A 20,185-nucleotide genomic window follows, 5' to 3' on the forward strand; every position below is an offset into this window, starting at 1 on the left:
CTAGCCAGGTTACGTGTGTGAGCTATATGCATAACTCAGTCAGCTAGATAGATACAATCTATTTGTGTATATATATGAAAAGCACTACTGAAGTTTTATCTTAGGCAGCCATTTACCTGTAAACATTAGTGACGAACCAATGACGGAAGTACAATTGGGTGAAGAGGCAACTTTTTTTCCCTGTTGAGTATCGCCTGCGCTTAACATTGCTGAGTCTACTCTTCCGACGGGCGAGTTACAAGATACAATGACAACAAGTTACCGTGCGCAGTATCGCCAGAGTTGAAATAAGTCTCCCTGCTCTTCAGGTACCCAAGGCGCCAAAATATGCTGCACAGTATAAAACAGTTGCTTGTACTTACTCATATTCTGCAACCTGCGATGCCAGGGAAACTGCATGTGTCTCGAGCGGTGAAGTTGCAAACAGTGGACACTTCCAGAAACTGTTGCGTCACACAGTTCGCACGAACGAACACGATAAACACGCGATGTGTACTCAACGCTTTAAGGTTACTGTTGGATACTAAGGTACATTGTCGACTATTCAAACTCCAACGCTACAGCAACGCCAGCGCCTTGTTTACAGTGGGCAGTAAATAAACTACAAGCCCAGTCCTGCAGCTGCCGCCATGTTTTAGTAACGATATAAAACCACTGGGCTGTCGAAGCGGTCAAGAAGCAAACTCATGGCTTGTGCCATTACAACCCTTTGACGAACACATGCGTTTACTCACTTCACAGATGTCAGGGACCCATTCAGCTACGAACATTGTTTTTCTGCAGCAAAAACAGGAACGATTAAACGTGCCCTGAGCGCAATAACATATATAAAGAATACGTTTTAACACGCTGTGTGCTACAAACTACAAAATTTATCTACTTGATAACAAACAGATTGCACCGCATAAACAAGGACCATGATTAAACACAAATGTGGTATCTAGATTAATTTTGACCACTTCTGCAGCTAATTCTTTCCGTAAAGCTAACGAAGAATCTTATTACAGGAAAAACATTCTCTTCTATTTGTCTAATGCCTTTTGAAACGATTTTTGTTTGTTGTATGATCAGAATGCTTTCTTGCCTTTGATACAGGGCCATACTATCCCACCTCTGTATAGCTGACCGATACATTTCGTGGAACGTGCCTGGTGTATGTAAATGGTTCAAATGGCTCTGAGCACTATGGGACTTAACTTCTGTGGTCATCGGTCCCCTAGAACTTAGAACTACTTAAACCTAACTAACCTAAAGACATCACACACATCCATGCCCGAGGCAGGATTCGAACCTGCGACCGTAGCAGTCGCGCGGTTCCGGACTGAGCGCCTTAACCGCGAGACCACCGCGGCCGGCTGGTGTATGTACTCCAGCTCGAAGTGGAAGAAAGAATTTTTGTGTCTGTCTAGGGACAGACTGGAACTTTCTTCCCATATTTGCGCTGGAACAAGGACGAATGCCAGACCAAGGCCAATCAAATAAACACAAAGCATCCAGTCCGAGGCAGCCGAAAAAAATACGGGGTGTTCAAAAAGTCCCTCCGCAGTGCCGTATGATTGATAGCCGCGCGTGCCGTATGCCGCAGTGAATATCATCATCTTCATCATCATCATCATCATCATCATCATCATCAGCCAATTCAATCATTAGATGATGTGGCCTCTTCGAGTCGTGGATTCAGGTAGGCTTTTAGAAGTTTTATCCAAGTGGGACGGTCTTGGGCAGTTCTCTGCCAGGTGTTACCAGCGATCTTCTTGATGTCTTTGTCCCATGTGTCTGGTGGTCTTCCTCTAGGCCTCCGGTGCTCTCTCGGACTTCACTCCAGTACTAGCTTCATCCATCTATTGTCTTTTCTTCTTGCAACGTGGCCAGCCCACTGCCATTTCAAGGAACCTACTCTCTCTAAATGAAACTCAATGAAATACAAATTATTAATTTATTGAATATTCATTTTTACTTACAAATTTTCACATTAAATGTTGAAAGTGTCCCCCTGTTGTTGAATACACAATTCAGTTCGTCTAATCATGTTCCCAAACACAAGCTGTAACATGTCTTCTGCAACAGAAGCAGTTTTCAATTCATCGATGGATTTTGGACGGTTTTTATAGACAGTTGCTTTCGCTGCACCTCAGAAGATAAAGTAAGGTGCTGTTAGGTCAGGCGATCGTGCAGGCCAAAGTCCCTGTGAGATTATGCGATCACCAAAGACACCAGCAAGCAGTGACATTGAAACGCGAGCTGTACGCACGGTTGCGCCATCATGTTGAAATTAACCGTTCAGTATTTCACTTAACACAAGTTCTCCTATGAATGGGTACAGAATATCACTGCAGTATCGTTGCGCGTTTATTGTTTCGTTGAAAAATATGTGACCCACAATCCGACGTCTAGAAATTACAATCCAAAGTCCGATTTTCACAGACTGAAGTGGTTCCTCATGAATACACAATGGATTTGCAGTACTACACATACGAGAATTTTGCGAGTTCATGTGCCCAGATAACTAAAACCACGCCTCGTCTGTTAAAAACGTTTCATTAAGAATATCCCTTCAATTTTGCTGAACGAAATTTTTGAACCATTGTCAATAATGCAGCCTCTTGCCATGATCAGTATTTTTCAGTTCTTGCACGACTATCACTTTGTATGGGAAAAGTTCTAATTTTTTCCTAACAGCTGTGTGGGCCGATCCGACACTAGCATCGATTTCCTGGGTGAGTTTTCTTACTGACTTGTTCGGACTCATGGACATTTTATCTGAAATATCGAGTATTTTATCCTCAGACAAAACGCTAGGACGACCACTTCTCGGTGCATCTATCACTGAACCCGTACTTCGAAATTTGTAAATCAAATCTCACACAGTATCGCGATGTGGGAGTATTGTCTCCGGGAAAACTGAATTAAATGTTTGACGAACTGAAACTGCCGGCCGGGGTGGCCGAGCGGTTCTAGGCGCTACAGTCTGGAACCGCGCGACCGCTACGGTCGCAGGTTCGAATCCTGCCTCGGGCGTGGATGTTTGTGATGTCCTTAGGTTAGTTAGGTTTAAGTAGTTCTAAGTTCTAGGGGACTGATGACCTCAGAAGTTGAGTCCCATAGTGCTCGGAGCCATTTTGAACTGAAACTGTGTATTTACCGCCAGCTTTGAACACTTGTTCCACTAGAAACACACGTTCTTCCATGGTTAGCATTTTAACTGTGACAAAAACGAAACAAGCTAACAAAAGAAGTAAAACGTTCACTTCAACACGTAACGACACACACCACCGATACTACTGACGCTGGCTGAGATAAACGAAACAGTGGAATGTTGGGAGAGTCCACTTGAAGGGAAGTAACCCAGGCAGGAGAACAAACATGGCACGCGCGGCTAACAAAAATGGTTCATATGGCTCTAAGCACTATGGGACTTAACATCTGAGGTCATCAGTTCCCTAGACTACGCAAACCTAACTAACCAAAGGACATCGCACACATCCGAGGCAGGATTCGAATCTGTGACCGTAGCAGCCACGTGGTTCCGGACTGAAGCGTCTAGAACCGCTTGGTCACAGCGGCCGGCCGCGGCTAACAATCATACGGCACTGCGGAGAGACTTTTTGAACACCCCGTATATTCGTAATCTCAAAGCTGCCCAGATAGACGAATTTATGTGCGCCACTGAATGATGTGCAGTACATACGAGTTTTTAGTTTTTCTCGAGTAATTCTCAAGCGATGCTAATACATATTTATGCGCTATTTTGTAAGTTCGATGTAATGGACACTACTATTCTAGTGTTTGACCATGAAATTAAGAGCGCTATAAATTCACTCACTTGCCATATTAATTTATGACGATTGTAAAATCCAAGGCTTATTGTTGTGGATAAACTTAATTACTATTCACTGTATGCGTGATATGACTAAATATTTATCCTACGACCAAGATAGGGACACTTGGAACGCTAGTTCAAACATACTCGCCGACGTTGCAAACAGAAGAGGAAGAGAGAGAAAAAAAGTATGTGGATATACTGAATGGGCAATTCAGTCTGTAAAGCGAGATGAAAATCTAATAATCATGGGAAACTGGAACGTGTTAGTCGGGGAAGGAACAGAAGACAGAGCTAAGGGAAGTTATTAGCTTGCCAGTAGAAATCACAGAGTGGAAAGACTAATTGAGTTCTGAATAAAGTTCAGATAGTAATGGGGAATACTCTGTTCAAGAATCACAATAGGAGGAGGTATACTTGAAGAGGCTCAGAGACACTGGAAGACTCCAGCTGGATTACATCCCAGATTCCGAAATCAGGCATTAGGTTGTAAGGCGTACCCAGGAGCAGATACAGGCTCCGATCACAAATTAGCAATGATGAAGAGTAGACTGAAGTTTATGAGAATCGTCCGGAAGAATCAGTATGGAGGGAATTAAGGTACTGAAGTACTGAGGAATGATGAGATGCATTTGAAACTAGCTAAGAATGTGGATACTGCGGTAAGAAATACCAGAGTAGGCAGTTAATTTGAAGAGGAGTGGACATCTCTAAAACAGGCAGTCAAAGATGTTGGACCGACAAACATAGGAACAAAGAAGCACGTAGAAAACTTCAGTGAAACTAAAGCACAGGTTGTAACATAAAGAGTGCAGTGACATTCCCACTGTTATACGCAGAGAGAGCAGACAGATGGAACATTTAAGACCGTTGTGAGGGGGAGGACGCGTCCGATGACATGGTAGAAAAAGAAATTGGAGTTGATATGGAAGACATAGGTGATCCAGTGCTAGAGTAAGATTTTAAAAGAGCTCTGGAAGACTTGAGATCAAATAAGTCAGAAGCGGTAGAAAATATTATATCTGAATTTGGGGTAAGCTGCAATCACACGACTATTCATGATAGTGTGTAGAATCTGTTGTGTCTAGACAAGACAGCCTAGACACAATGAGAGGAAGCCGAAAGGCACGCGCTTAAACTCACGCAGGCTGGCGTGAGGTCTGAAACAGGATACGTAATGAATGCTATAAAGAAAATTACGTAGCTTCTGGAATACTTAACTTTAATCCACATTTGTAGAACATCGCTCTTGATGATACATGCTTCACACTATTAAAGCTATGGCGCCTTGCTAGGTCGTAGCAAATGTAGCTGAAGGCTATGCTAACTATCGTCTCGGCAAATGAGAGCATATTTGTCAGTGAACTGTTCCTTGCAAATTCGGCTGTACAACTGGGGCGAGTGCTAGTACGTCTCTCTAGACCTGCCGTGTGGTGGCGCTCGGTCTGCTATCACTGACAGTGGCGACACGCGGGTCCGACGTATACTAATGGACCGCGGCCGATTTAAAAGCTACCACCTAGCAAGTGTGGTGTCTGGCGGTGACACCACAGAATCTATGAGACTGCCGACGTACCATCAGACTTTCCAAAAAATATAATCCACATAATCCCGGAGATAGCAAGGGAAGAAAACTAATAATATAAAGAAGAATGGAAAAGAAATTCGATAATCTGTTAGATAACGTTTGGCTTTAGGAAACGTAAAGGCTGCAGAGCGGCAGTTTTGGGTTTGTGCTTGATAATGAAAGCAAGCGTGAAAAGAAAGTCGCGCGCTTTAAATTTGTCGACATAGAAAAATGTTCGACAGTGTACGATAACGCTAGGTGTTCGAACTTTTGAGAAAATATGAGGAGGCTGCAGGGAAAGACGGGTAATACACAATATGTACAGAGTAAAAAGGGAACAATAAGACTGGTAGGCCTAGAACGAAGTGGTTGGATTACAAATGGTGTAAAATAGGGAGTTCAATCTTTTCCCCTGCTGTTCAATATATACATCGAAGAAGCAATGAGGAAATAAATGTTCAACAGTAGAGCTGAAATGAAGGGTGAAAGTATATCAAAACGACAACATTCGCTGATGACAGTGCTATCCTCAGTAAAAATGAGGAAGACTTGCAGGAAATGGAATGAACAGTGTAAAGAGTACAGCATATAAACTGACAGCAAACCGGAAAATATAAAAAATTTTTGAGAAGTAACAAAAATGAGAATAGCGAGAAACTTACTATCAACATTGGTGATCACGAATGAGATGAATTTTGATACCTCGGGGGGGGGGGGGGGGGGGGGGGGAATTAACCCGTGACAAACGAAGTAAGGTGGGCATAAAAAACAGACTTGCACAGGTAAAGGGGGCATTCCCGGCCAAGATAAATCTACTTTTGTCAGACAAAGGTCTTAATTTGAGGAAGTAAATTCTGAGAATTAACGTTTGGAGCACAGCATTGTACGGTAGTGGATGAGGATATTGGAAAAACTGGAACAGAACAGACTCGAAACGTTTGAGATATGGTGCCACAGAAGAGGGTTGAAAAGTAGGTAGTCTCGCAAAATAAGGAATGAGGCGATTATACGCAGAATCGACGAAGAAAGGAACATAATTATGGAAGACACTGACAAGACTTGTTAAGACATCAGGCAATAACCATCAGGGTACTAGAGAAAGACAGAGACTGGCATACAACCACCAAATGATGGAAAACGTTGGGTGCAGTTGCTACTCTGAGACGACAAGATTGGTGCAGGAGAGGAATTCGTGATAGGGCATATGGAGGATACTGATTTTTCTCATGTTTGTTCTACATCTACATCCACATAGATACTTCATAAGCCACTGTACGGTGCGTGGCTCATGGTCCTCTGTACCACCATTAGTCATTTTCTTTCTTGTTTCACTTAGAGTGACGGAGAAACGACTGTGTATATGCCTCCGTAAGAGCCCTGATTTCTCGTATCTTCGTGGTCCTTACCCGAAATGTATGTTGGCGGCAGTAGAATCATTCTGCAGTCACCTTCAAATGCCGGTTCTCTAAATTTTCTCAATAGTGTTCCTCGAAAAGAACGTCGCCTTCCCTACAGGGTTTCCCATTTGAGTTCCCCAAGCATCTCCCTATCACTTACGTGTTGTTCGAACCTACCGGTAACAAAATTAGCAGCACGCCTCTGAACTGCTTCGACGTCGTCCTTCAATCCGATCTGGTACGGACCCCAAACACTCGAGCAGTATTCAAGAATAGGTCGCACCAGCACCATATACGCGGTCCCATCTACAGATGAATCACACTTCCCCAACATTCTCCCAATAAACCGAAGTCGGCCATTCGTCTTCCCTACCACAATCCTCAGAGGCTCGTTCCACTTCATATCACTTTGCAACGTTACGCCTAGATATTTAAACGATTGACTGTGTATTCGAGCATTAAAGGTTTGTTTTTTCTACTCATCCGCAGTAACTTACATTTTTACATTTAGAACTAGCTGCCATTCATCACATCAACTAGAAATTTTGTCTAAGTCATGTAATATCTGTCCGCAACTCTTGGTCTTGCGGTAGCGTTCTCGCTTCCAGCGCACAGGGTCCCGGGTTCGATTCCCGGCGGAGTCAGGGATTTTTCCTGCCTCGAGATGACTGAGTGTTGTTGTGTCGTCTTTATCATCATCATTACGTCCGCGGCTCGTGGTCTTGCGGTAGCGATCTCGTTTCCCGCGTACGGGGTCCCGGCGGGGTCAGGGATTTTCTCTGCCTCGAGATGACTGGGTATTGCGTGTCTTTCATCATAATTTCATCCTCATTCACTCGCAAGTCCCGTAGTAGCGTTAAAGAACTTGTGGAACGGCGGCCGAACCGCCCCGCGAGGGGTCTCCCGGCCACCAATGCCATACGCTCATTATTATCCCCATTATGGTCGGAGGAAGGCAACGGCAACCCACCTCCACTAGGACCTTGCCTAGTACATCGTCACCGACGCTTCCTAGAGTCACTCAACTTCGACACTTAACCGTACACCACAGCATCAGCAGACAACCGCATATTGCTGGCCATCCCGTCCGCCAAAGAATTTTTGTATATAGAGAACAACTTCCTGATGATACCCTTGTCTCTGAACACTCGCTGTGGAGGAAAACGTGCTGGATTTTATTATTTGAAAAGTCTTCGAGCCACTCACATATCTGCGAACTTATTCCACAGGCTCGTGAGGCGTGGAGGCTTTCGTCCTATCGATTCTCCTCCATAGATCGTGCTCTTTCGGCGCTCATGATGCTGTCGCGAGGTGGCGTGTGTGAGAGATGATCGGCCGAACGAACTTGCGTGTGGTTGATAGTGGGCACGAGAGGCAACATTGGCGGCGAATACTATCGCTATGAACACGTCCATTCGGGTCGGGGCCGGCTGTATTGGGCGCGTTTTGGGACGGACTGCGTAGCGAAGAAGTTTGGTGATCGCTAGCACATTATATGTTGCTGTGCGTGTTAACTCGTGAATTGTCTTTCTCATGCTGTTGGACACGGACTTCAACTGACGTAACAAGGTGATATCGTTGTATTTACGTCATTCGTCGGAGACACATTTTCTGCCCTCCGTGTTGCAAGTATGATGAACCTGAGGCAGATTAGTGGTTGATTCTCAATCACGAAGCTCTGTGCACGATTTATCTTGTGGTTAGCCGCTACGAAACTTGTTAATTCGTGTTGGCATCTGATTGCTTCGATATTCTGGTTCAAAATGGCTCTGAGCACTATGGGACTTAACATCTATGGTCATCAGTCCCCTAGAACTTAGAACTACTTAAACCTAACTAACGTAAGGACATCACACCCAGTCATCACGAGGCAGAGAAAATCCCTGACCCCGCCGGGAATCGAACCCGGGAACCCGGGTGCGGGAAGCGAGAACGCTACCGCACGACCACGAGCTGCGGACTTCGATATTCTGGTTTACCATTTAAAACTTGGGGCTTACTGTGTATTACTTATTAATCTTAGCGTTTAGTCTGTTTCAGAAAGCACTGTGTATCACCGAACAGACCGAAGCACCAATGTATGGTCATTCCGCCACATTTTTCTGCGGAGTCTTGAATGTTTGGGTCCATCGAGTACTTGTAACTATTGTCAGGCTAATTTATCATTTTATGCCTTTCCTTTAGGTAAGCTTATTTTAGTGTGATTCGAATTGCTTGTTTAAAATACCTGGGATTTGAATGTGATTTGGTTACTGCTTGGAGGGAGTGACAAATTATTTAATGGGTTTGGTAGTAATTTGATGTTTTTACTAATGTTGTTCTAAGTGCACTGCCTTGGGTTAAGGAGTTTAAGTTGTAGCATGACCATTCTCGCATTTGGGACGCGGTATTTATTGGATAATAATTTCTTACAATTTGTTGTATCTCTGAGCCTAGGCTGTGGGTTTGACCTATGCCTTTGGCCCCTTGCGTGTCTTTCTTATTTAGCAAACACTGTTTATGCTGCAGGTACACCTAATAACAGATGCCTGTTTCGAAGTTATACTGTTTGAGGGAGTATACGTGAAACAAAGTGGTTCTGTGGCTTGTATACGAGATGCAACAGTAAAGTTATGAGACTGACGTGAAAAAAACCGTTGCTTACCGTTTTAATCACGTTTAATGTTGTCTCCTTCAAAGTAGTTCCCTTCTGATTGCACACATTTTTTCCAGTGCTTCTGCCATTGATGGTAACATTTCTGGAACTCATCTTCTGTAATATCCTCCAAGACCCTCGTCACAGCTTTATGGACATCTTGTGTTGTTGGAAAATGGTGTACCTCGACCGCCGTTTTCACTCTTGGAAATAGAAAAAAGTGGCACAGAGCGATATCTAGTGAATAAGGTCGCTGTGGTAGTACTAAAATTTCTTTTGAGGTTAAAAATTGCTGCACCTACAGAGCAGTATGGGATGGCGCATTATCGTGTTGCAGAATCCAATCATCAGCAATGTTGGCACGGACACGAAGAACTCTTTTATCAGATCTTTCTAAAATTTCTTTATAGTAATATTGGTTAACGGTTTGTCCAGGAGGCACCCACTATTTATGAACAGTTCCCTTGGAATCAATGAAGCACACAAGCATGCATTTCACTTTGGACTTTGACATGCGAGCTTTTTTTGGTCTGGCTGATCCCTTTCAGCACCATTGCGAAATTTGGCGTTTTGTCTCTGGATCGTACTGAAACAACCAACCTTCATCACCAGTGATAACACGGCTCAACAATTCTGGGTTGACTTCCGTTTGCTCTAACAGATCGGCTGCCACATTTTTCCGTGTTTCTCGCTGTTGTGGTGTGAGATTTTTGGGGATCATTTTCGCACAAATCTTTCTCATACCGAGATCTTCAGTTATTATTTGACGAAACGTTTCTCGATTGTTGTTCAGTTCTTCTGCAATCATTTTCACAGATAATCTTCGATAAGATCGTACGAGTTCACTCACCCTGGCCAAGTTGACACCCGTCCGTGAAGTTGATGGTCGTCCACTGCGGTCTTCATCTTCAACTTTCGTTCTGCCTTCACTAAACATTTTATGCCATCGAAAAACTTGAGCTCTTGACATAGTCTCCTCTCCAAAAGCCTTCTGAAGCTTACCGTAAGTTGTCGTCGCGTTTTCACCCAATTTAACGCAAAAGAAATACATACCGTTGCGCAATATTATGCGGTTCCATTTCCATGACGAGAGACACAAACACGTGTTAACTTATTGCAGCACTACTCACGACTGAGCAGTAGCATCGATGTGCCGCTTGGACTAGAAGCAGCTTATAGACTAAGGTCAAAGATATTGTGCCTACGCAAGCCCTCAGGGTTGCCCCATCTTACAAAGAAAATCAATATCATTGCTTTATTGTCGCACCTCGTACATCGCACTATCGGTCGGGCCAACAATTAGTGGTCGAGCATGACAACAGGCTGTTATCCATGCTGTCTGTTGTGTACAGCGTTCGTGTCTGTACGTGGTTGGGTGGCCGAAGTGGCCGTGCGGTTAAAGGCGCTGCAGTCTGGAACCGCAAGACCGCTACGGTCGCAGGTTCGAATCCTGCCTCGGGCATGGATGTTTGTGATGTCCTTAGGTTAGTTAGGTTTAACTAGTTCTAAGTTCGAGGGGACTAATGACCTCAGCAGTTGAGTCCAATAGTGCTCAGAACCATTTTTGTACGTGGTTGGCGTCTGGGGCTCAGGTATATCTACATCTACATCTACATTTATACTCCGCAAGCCACCCAACGGTGTGTGGCGGAGGGCACTTTACGTGCCACTGTCATTACCTCCCTTTTCTGTTCCAGTCGCGTATGGTTCGCGGGAAGAACGACTGTCAGAAAGCCTCCGTGCGCGCTCGAATCTCTCTAATTTTACGTTCGTGATCTCCTCGGGAGGTATAAGTAGGGGGAAGCAATATATTCGATACCTCATCCAGAAACGCTTCCTCTCGAAACCTGGACAGCAAGCTACACCGCGATGCAGAGCGCCTCTCTTGCAGAGTCTGCCACTTGAGTTTATTAAACATCTCCATAATGCTATCACGGTTACCAAATAACCCTGTCACGAAACGCGCCGCTCTTCTTTGGATCTTCTCTATCTCCTCCGTCAACCCGATCTGGTACGGATCCCACACTGATGAGCAATAGTCAAGTATAGGTCGAACTAGTGTTTTGTAAGCCACTTCCTTTGTTGATGGACTACATTTTCTAAGGACTCTGCCAATGAATCTCAACCTGGTACCCGCCTTACCAAAAATTAATTTTATGTTATCATTCCACTTCAAATCGTTCCGCACGCATATTCCCAGATATTTTACAGAAGTAACTGCTACCAGTGTTTGTTCCGCTATCATATAATCATACAATAAAGGATCCTTCTTTCTATGTATTCGCAATACATTATATTTATCTATGTTAAGGGTCAGTTGCCACTCCCTGCATCAAGTGCCTATCCGCTGCAGATCTTCCTGCATTTCGCTACAATTTTCTAATGCTGCAACTTCTCTGTATACTACAGCATCATCCGCGAAAAGCCGCATGGAACTTCCGACACTATCTACTAGGTCATTTATATATATTGTGAAAAGCAATGGTCCCATAACACTCCCCTGTGGCACGCCAGAGGTTACCTTATTGATAGCAACATGCTGTGTTCTGTTTGCTAAAAACTCTTCAATCCAGCCACACAGCTGGTCTGATATTCCGTAGGCTCTTACTTTGTTTATCAGGCGACAGTGCGGAACTGTATCGAACGCCTTCCGGAAGTCAAGAAAAATAGCATCTACCTGGGAGCCTGTATCTAATATTTTCTGTAATTTGTAAGATAAGTGTCGTTTACTGGTCCAAGATTCACAAACTTGAAACGAATTTCTGTATATACAATTATTGCCTGTCTCTTTCAGCCGTTGGGTAATTTGTGTTTCAGATGAAAGATTTGTATGTTTAAAGTTGCTTATTGTATTTATTTAGTTACGAATGCATTTGCCAAGCATGTCATTTACTGTGTGTAAGTCAGTCTTGTCACTGTTGAGTTTGCTTTCACTTTAGTCCTCGAGATGCTTAACACCGAAAGCAGTTTATTATGATAGCGTTACTATAATCCCATGGAATTTGTATTAACATAGATTGGCTTCTCCCGTTTGATCTGTAATGATTGATTCCTATTATTCTACTGTTAACCATGGTACAGTTATCTCATGGAAGTTGCATTAATGTAAATTGGCTGCTGCCGTCTGATGTGTAACTCGTGATCACAATAACGACAAGCTGTCTAGGGAATTGTTATTTAACCCTAGTTTGTTGCTTTTACTGATTGTATCTGTATCAGAATTATTGTCTCAAGGGCAAACTTATTTCTGTTTAGATGTCTGGTAACGAGCCATTTGGTAAAATTTTATATTATAATTGTTATCTTAATTAATCGTTTACACAAATAAAACATTGTGTTTAATAAAAGGTGAATGAAGTTCTCCCTCCCTAAGGTCCAGTCTTTCCACTTAGTCCTTTATGGGAGTTAACAGCCTGCAACAGGACACCGTGTCAAATGCTTTCCAGAAATCTAGAAATATGGAATCTGCCTCTTGCTTTTCATCCACAGTCCGCAGTATGTCATGTGAGATAAGGGCAAGTTGAGTTTCGCACGCACGAGCAATGCTTTCGTGGACATTAGCTTCTCGGTGACAAGAAAATGTATTATATTCGAACTGAGAATATGTTCAAGGGTTCAGAAGCAAACAAAAGTTAGGGATATTGGTCTGTAGTTTTGTTGTCCATTATTTTACCCTTTTTGTATGCAGGAGTCACCTGCGCTTTTTTGCAGTTGCTTGGGACTTTGTACTGGGCGAGAGATTCACGATAAATGCACGCTACGTAAGGGGCCAGTGGCGTAGAGCAGTTACAATGGGAGCGTTTGTAGAGCACATTAAGACTTACAGCATCCACAAACTTTCATATAACTGTCGTAACCTTTCTGGAAACAGTCGTGTTCGTAAATCAGTCAGCAGACGGAGTAGAGTTAGGATCATTATAGATTGTATGTTGCCAATAGCCTAAAGGCAAGCCTCAGATCTGTAACAAAGAGGTTTGAAGCACTGCCGCGTGCTCATACTGAGACGTAGCAGTTGGTTGTTGCATCTCCTGGTCGAGTAGCGACCTCTCCTCTGACGATGTCCGGGCAACCGTCTCAGGGGAAAAGAATGGTCTATTGCTTTTACGCAATTTTAATATTAGGGGCGTTATGGCCACTCTTAGGGAAATAGCGGCAAGGGTAGAGAAGTACGAACTTTTTTTTTACTCAGTGTGAGTACCGGGAGGAAATGTCCTCCAGGTGGATGAGGCCATCCATGGTGCAATGTAGAGCACAGGCTGCAGTCACATACAGACCGTCGTTCACGTCGGCACGAACGACGTCTATATTTTTAAATCATTCCGAGTTCTATCCGGAGACTGGTGGACGTGGTGAAGACGGCTAATCTCATCCGAAAGGTCTCTTGGTTTACAGCCGAGTGGAGGGTCTGTGACGAGATTGGCTATGGATTCCTAGACCTGCGCCACGCAACGAAGACAGACAATGTCAACAAAAGCCACCCCTACCTAAAAAAAAAGTCCACGAACTTTGAGATCAGTGTCTCAAGCCGAAGACTGAGGGTATAAATTACCCAGAAGAATACCTTAGCCAGTCGGTAAGAGGGAAAAGAAAAATCAGTCTTCTGTACTGTTAATTAAAGACCGCCGTCAGAGGCCACATATACACAGCACCGTGCGCTACGCGAGACCAATCACGCGACGTATTGCTCGCTTGTTTCGAAACGTTTCCTGCCCGGCCTATATATTCACTGTCAAGTGTTCTGCAGATGCTGTGGGAATTCAAATAGGAATCTCTGGAGGGAAGGCAACGTTCCTAAGTCGTGTTGGGCTCAGCTATGCATTGGTTTAAACCTTGGTTCCTATTCTGTGTTTGATTTCCCGCGGTTATTGAGATTATGCTGTTGTTCGCTCTTTCCGTGAGAGGCAGCAGCGGTGTGTATCGATATTCGCACCTTGTGCTATCTTTGGTCTGGTGCTTATACACTCCTGGAAATTGAAATAAGAACACCGTGAAGTCATTGTCCCAGGAAGGGGAAACTTTATTGACACATTCCTGGGGTCAGATACATCACATGATCACACTGACAGAACCACAGGCACATAGACACAGGCAACAGAGCATGCACAATGTTGGCACTAGTACAGTGTATATCCACCTTTCGCAGCAATGCAGGCTGCTATTCTCCCATGGAGACGATCGTAGAGATGCTGGATGTAGTCCTGTGGAACGGCTTGCCATGCCATTTCCACCTGACCCCTCAGTTGGACCAGCGTTCGTGCTGGACGTGCAGACCGCGTGAGACGACGCTTCATCCAGTCCCAAACATGTTCAATGGGGGACAGATCCGGAGATCTTGCTGGCCAGGGTAGTTGACTTACACCTTCTAGAGCACGTTGGGTGGCACGGGATACATGCGGACGTGCATTGTCCTGTTGGAACAGCAAGTTCCCTTGCCGGTCTAGGAATGGTAGAACGATGGGTTCGATGACGGTTTGGATGTACCGTGCACTATTCAGTGTCCCCTCGACGTTCACCAGTGGTGTACGGCCAGTGTAGGAGATCGCTCCCCACACCACGATGCCGGGTGTTGGCCCTGTGTGCCTCGGTCGTATGCAGTCCTGATTGTGGCGCTCACCTGCACGGCGCCAAACACGCATACGACCATCATTGGCACCAAGGCAGAAGCGACTCTCATCGCTGAAGACGACACGTCTCCATTCGTCCCTCCATTCACGCCTGTCGCGACACCACTGGAGGCGGGCTGCACGATGTTGGGGCGTGAGCGGAAGACGGCCTAACGGTGTGCGGGACCGTAGCCCAGCTTCATGGAGACGGTTGCGAATGGTCCTCGCCGATACCCCAGGAGCAACAGTGTCCCTAATTTGCTGGGAAGTGGCGGTGCTGTCCCCTACGGCACTGCGTAGGATCCTACGGTCTTGGCGTGCATCCGTGCGTCGCTGCGGTCCGGTCCCAGGTCGACGGGCACGTGCACCTTCCGCCGACCACTGGCGACAACATCGATGTACTGTGGAGACCTCACGCCCCACGTGTTGAGCAATTCGGCGGTACGTGCACCCGGCCTCCCGCATGCCCACTATAAGCCCTCGCTCAAAGTCCGTCAACTGCACGTACGGTTCACGTCCACACTGTCGCGGCATGCTACCAGTGTTAAAGACTGCGATGGAGCTCCGTATGCCACGGCAAACTGGCTGACACTGACGGCGGCGGTGCACAAATGCTGCGCAGCTAGCGCCATTCGACGGCCAACACCGCGGTTCCTGGTGTGGTCGCTGTGCCGTGCGTGTGATCATTGCTTGTACAGCCCTCTCGCAGTGTCCGGAGCAAGTATGGTGGGTCTGACACATCGGTGTCAATGTGTTCTTTTTTCCATTTCCAGGAGTGTAGTTTACGGCTGTGCTGTGTGCGAGCAGTCGGTCGGTTGGCGTGGAGCAGCGAGGAAATATCCGCGGGGCGTAGTTTGGCCGGGCCCGCTGTCAGTCTCTACGCAGTGTCGGACTGTGTGGGGCAGTTCCCATTGCTACGATGTCCGTGGCTCACCGACCCTGCACACGAAAGTTGAGTTTGGATTTAATTTAACAGAAACTCAAGACTGTTCACATTGTGCCGTTTGGTTCTCGTTGTTGGCTGTTGGGACATTCCCGCGAGCAACAACATGTGTGTTCGAGTTGCTGAAGGTTTAACCACTGTCCGGTGGAGTCTACCTGTATTTGGTTATTTGCAAGTGCACCAGCGGAATTTCCTGTCTTGTGGCCGTTAACGTTCTGTTTACCTGCCCTGGCCGTTCACGTAAATTTGGGCAGTGTCCTTTCCTCACCGTGTTGGTTGGTTGGTTGGTTGGTTGTTTGAGGTTTAAGGGACCAAACAGCGAGGTCATCAGTCCCTTGTTTCAAATATGCTCGATTCCGCTAATGAGACATCTGAGGAAAGTCAGAACAATAAAAACGAAAAAGGTAAAAATGTAAAACGGCAGTCATGTTGTCATTGGTAAAAACAAAATGAGGGAAGTCGGCAAGAGAACGAACCCAACGCTATGCTGAAGCAGCATAGGCAAGACCACCTGTGACTCAAAAGGTGCAACCGCTAGAATGTAGAAATACGTATGGGAAAAGGAGACTAACCAATCCTTTAAAAAAAAGGTAAAAACAGAGTAAATGGGGAAGAAAAGAGGATCTCGGTCAGGGAGGTGAATCGGGAATCTCCAAACACAGCTTACAGTGGGAGACACCCAAACACTCACCGTCCAGCCCCAACACCAGAGAGAGATTAAAAAGCTTAAAACTGAGAATAAAAACCACTTTTGCGGAGGAAACCGAGAACCAGAAAGACCATCCGGGAATCGTCAGCCAGCATCAAAGGTAAAGTGTGGGGGAGTCTGTATTTAGCACGCAGAGCCAAAAGAAGGGGGCATTCAACCAAAATGTGGGCTACTGACTGGAAGGCTCCACAACCACAAAGTGGGGGTGGCTCATCACGCAAAAGAAAACCATGGGTCAGCCTGGTGTGGCCAATGCGGAGACGACACAGTGTGGTCGAGTCCTTTCGGGAGAGGCGAAAGGAAGAACGCCACAGGCCGGGTGTCACCTTAATCGCTCGAAGTTTATTAGACAGGCGAGTAGCCTCCCAAGAATTGGCCCATGACTGTGCGAAGTGGGATTTGATGTGAAGCCGTAAATCCGCTGCAGGAGGGGTTAAAGAAAATGGGGGGTAAGTAACTGCTCCCCCAGCCAAACGATCAGCGAGCTCTTTACCCGGGATACCCACATGGACAGGGACCCAAAGGAAGTCAATGGAACAAGCAGCACGGTGAATGTCAGTGAGATGGTCATGGATGGCAGAGACCAAGGGATGGCGCGAAAAACACCGGTCAATAGCAAGAAGGCCACTCATCGAGTCCATACATAACAAAACGCGGTTGTGTTGGGACTGTTTAATAAAGGTAAGGGCCTGGGAAATGGCCACCAATTCCGCAGTAAACACCCCACATGTAGGTGGCAGCAGATGATTTTCCGCTCCAACAGAAGACGTGAAGGCATACCCAACATGATCAGCTGATTTAGAGCCATCAGTGTAAAAAACAACAGCATCCCGAAACTCTCATAAAATTTGGCGGAAAAAGGAACGGAACACCAGCGGGGGGATGGAATCTTTCGGACCTCGGTGGAGATCCATCCGAATTCGAGGCCGAGGAACTAACCAAGGAGGGGTGGAGGGGAGGGAGCGAGGAAGACAGGACAAAGAAGGAAGCTGAAAATCACGGCAAAGAGACGCAAGGGGGAGCCCAACCGGTAAACCCGCCCGAGGGCGGGAGTCGGGTGGGCGACGTCCATAGTCTGGGAACAGGATAGAATAGGAAGGATGAATGGGAGAGGAACTGATAGTGAGTGCATAAGACACCAGAAGCTGGGACCGCCGAACAGAAAGGGGGGGGGGGGATCCCAGCTTCAACCAGGAGACTATCAACAGGGCTAGTAGGGAAGGCACCGGTGGCCAAACGGATACCACGATGGTGGACTGGATCCAGCACGTGCAGTGTGGAAGGAGCAGCTGAACCATAAACTTGACAACCATAGTCCAAGCAAGACAGAACGAGAGCACTATAAAGACGGAGAAGGAGGGAACGGTCCGCACCCCAAGAGTGGGCAAGGAAGCGAAGGACATTGAGTTTACGGAAACATCCTACCTTCAGGAATCTGATATGGGGCAGCCAAGTGAGCTTGTTGTCGAAAAGAAGATCCAGGAAACGAAACTGTGGGACCACAGGCAATCGTTGAGCAGCAAGATAAAGCTCTGGATTAGGGTGGATCGTAGTACGGCGACAGAAGTGGACCACCCGCGATTTTAAAGGAGACAATTGAAACCCGTGTGAGAGGGTCCATGCAGAGGCACGCCATATAGCTACCTGGAGCTTCCGTTCTGCAGATGCCATCGAGGAGGAACTAACCCAAATGTGGAAATCATCCACATACAGGGCAGGGGCGACCAAGGGACCGACAGAGGCCACAAGGCCATCGATAGCATTGAGGAAAAGAAGGACACTCAAGACGGAACCCTGTGGGATGCCCGCCTCCTGGGTCTGTGGAGAACTAAAAGCAGTACCAACTCGAACTCTGAATGACCGATGGATCAGGAACTGGCGGATAAAAATCGGGAGTGGGCCCCGAAGACCCCACTGATGAAGGGTAAGTAAGATGTGATGGCGCCAGGCCGTGTCATAGGCCCTGCGAATGTCGAAAAACACTGGAACCAAATGGCGGCGCTGGGAAAAAGCCTGTCGAACTGCGGATTCCAAGCGAAGTAAATGATCGATTGGAGACCGTCCCTCTCGAAAGCCACACTGGTAAGGGGACAATAGATCCTGAGATTCGAGGACCCAATTGAGCCGATGGGCTACCATCCGTTCAAGTAACTTACAAACAACATTGGTCAAACTAGTTGGCCGATAGCTGTCAACAGATAGGGGGTTCTTACCAGGCTTAAGGACAGGAACCACAATGCTATCCCTCCACTGAGAAGGGAAGTCACCCTGGAGCCAGATACGGCTAAACACCCGAAGAATATGTTGCCATTGTGGAGCACTGAGGTGTTGAAGCAGTTGGTTATGAATGGAATGAGAAGAAGATAGAGCAGAAAGAAATTCCCATTCAGTAAAAAGTTCTTTGTAAGATTCTGACTCACAAGGGGTGAAACATAAGGTGGAAGCTTCAGCCCGCTGTTTTTGGTGAAGGAAAGCAGCTGGATAGGAGGCTGACGCTGATGCCACTGCAAAATGGGTCGCAAGATGTTCTGCAAGAACTAATGGGTCTGTACAAATGCCATCTGGGAGGTGAAGGCCTGGGAGGGTGGACTGCCGATGGCAACCTTGGAGAGAGCGAAGTGTAGCCCAGACCCGTGACAGAGGGACAGTAGAACCAAGGTAAGAAACGAATCGTTCCCAACATATCCGCTTGCTCTGTTTGATTAAATAACGGGCTTTAGCGCGGAGGCGTTTAAAGGTAGTAAGGCTGGCTATGGATGGGTGCCTCTTAAAGTGTTGCAAAGCTCGACGGCGAACACGGACGGCAATGGCAATGGCCGTACTCCACCATGGGACTTGCCGGCGACGAAATGGTCCAGATGAGCGCGGGACAGCAAGGCTAGCAGCGCGAACAATCGCGTCAGACACGTCACGTAGGACGTCATCAATACAACCCAACGAACAGGGAGAAAACACGACCTGTGCAGTGTATAGAGGCCAATCGGCGCGTTGGGAAGATCAACGAGATAACCTGTCCACCGGGGAGCGGGAAGGGAGCGTGATAATCAACGGGAAATGGTCACTATCACAAAGGTCGTCGTGTGGCGACCAGTGTAATGAAGGGAGGAGAGAGGGAGAAGAAAGAGAAAGATCAATGGCAGAAAAGGTACCATGACCGGCACTGAAATGAGTAGGGGAGCCATCATTAAGAAGGCACAGGTCGTGGTCTGCAATAAATTGGTCTATAAGAAGACCTCGTCTAGATGGAAAGGCACTGCCCCACAAGGGATGATGAGCATTAAAATCCCCAAGGAGGAGGAAGGGAGGAGAAAGTTGCTGAAGAAGGGCAGTTAAGGCAGCAGGTGTATGAGTCCTGTCAGGAGGGAGATAAAGATTGCAAACTGTGACCGCAGAGTCTAAGTGGACCCTAACAGCAACCACTTCCAATGTAGTTTGAAGAGGAATCCACGTGCTAGCAATGTCTGTACAGACCAACGTACAAACGCCACCAGAAGCCCGCAGGGGTCCGACC

At 46.4% G+C, this 20,185-nt stretch overlaps 1 protein-coding gene across 1 annotated transcript in view; it reads right to left on the bottom strand.

Moving 5' to 3' along the window:
* Nucleotides 1–415, bottom strand: part of LOC124606056 (transient receptor potential cation channel subfamily V member 5) — a 339,427-nt gene extending 339,012 nt beyond the window's left edge. Inside the window, exon 1 of the mRNA XM_047138016.1 lies at nt 363–415. The gene's annotated coding sequence lies outside the window, so the exon portion shown is untranslated. The remainder of the gene's footprint in view (nt 1–362) is intronic.
* Between the last annotated feature and the right edge of the window lie 19,770 nt (nt 416–20,185).

Source organism: Schistocerca americana, chromosome 3, assembly GCF_021461395.2.
Source record: "Schistocerca americana isolate TAMUIC-IGC-003095 chromosome 3, iqSchAmer2.1, whole genome shotgun sequence".
In the NCBI taxonomy this organism is placed as follows: domain Eukaryota; kingdom Metazoa; phylum Arthropoda; class Insecta; order Orthoptera; family Acrididae; genus Schistocerca; species Schistocerca americana.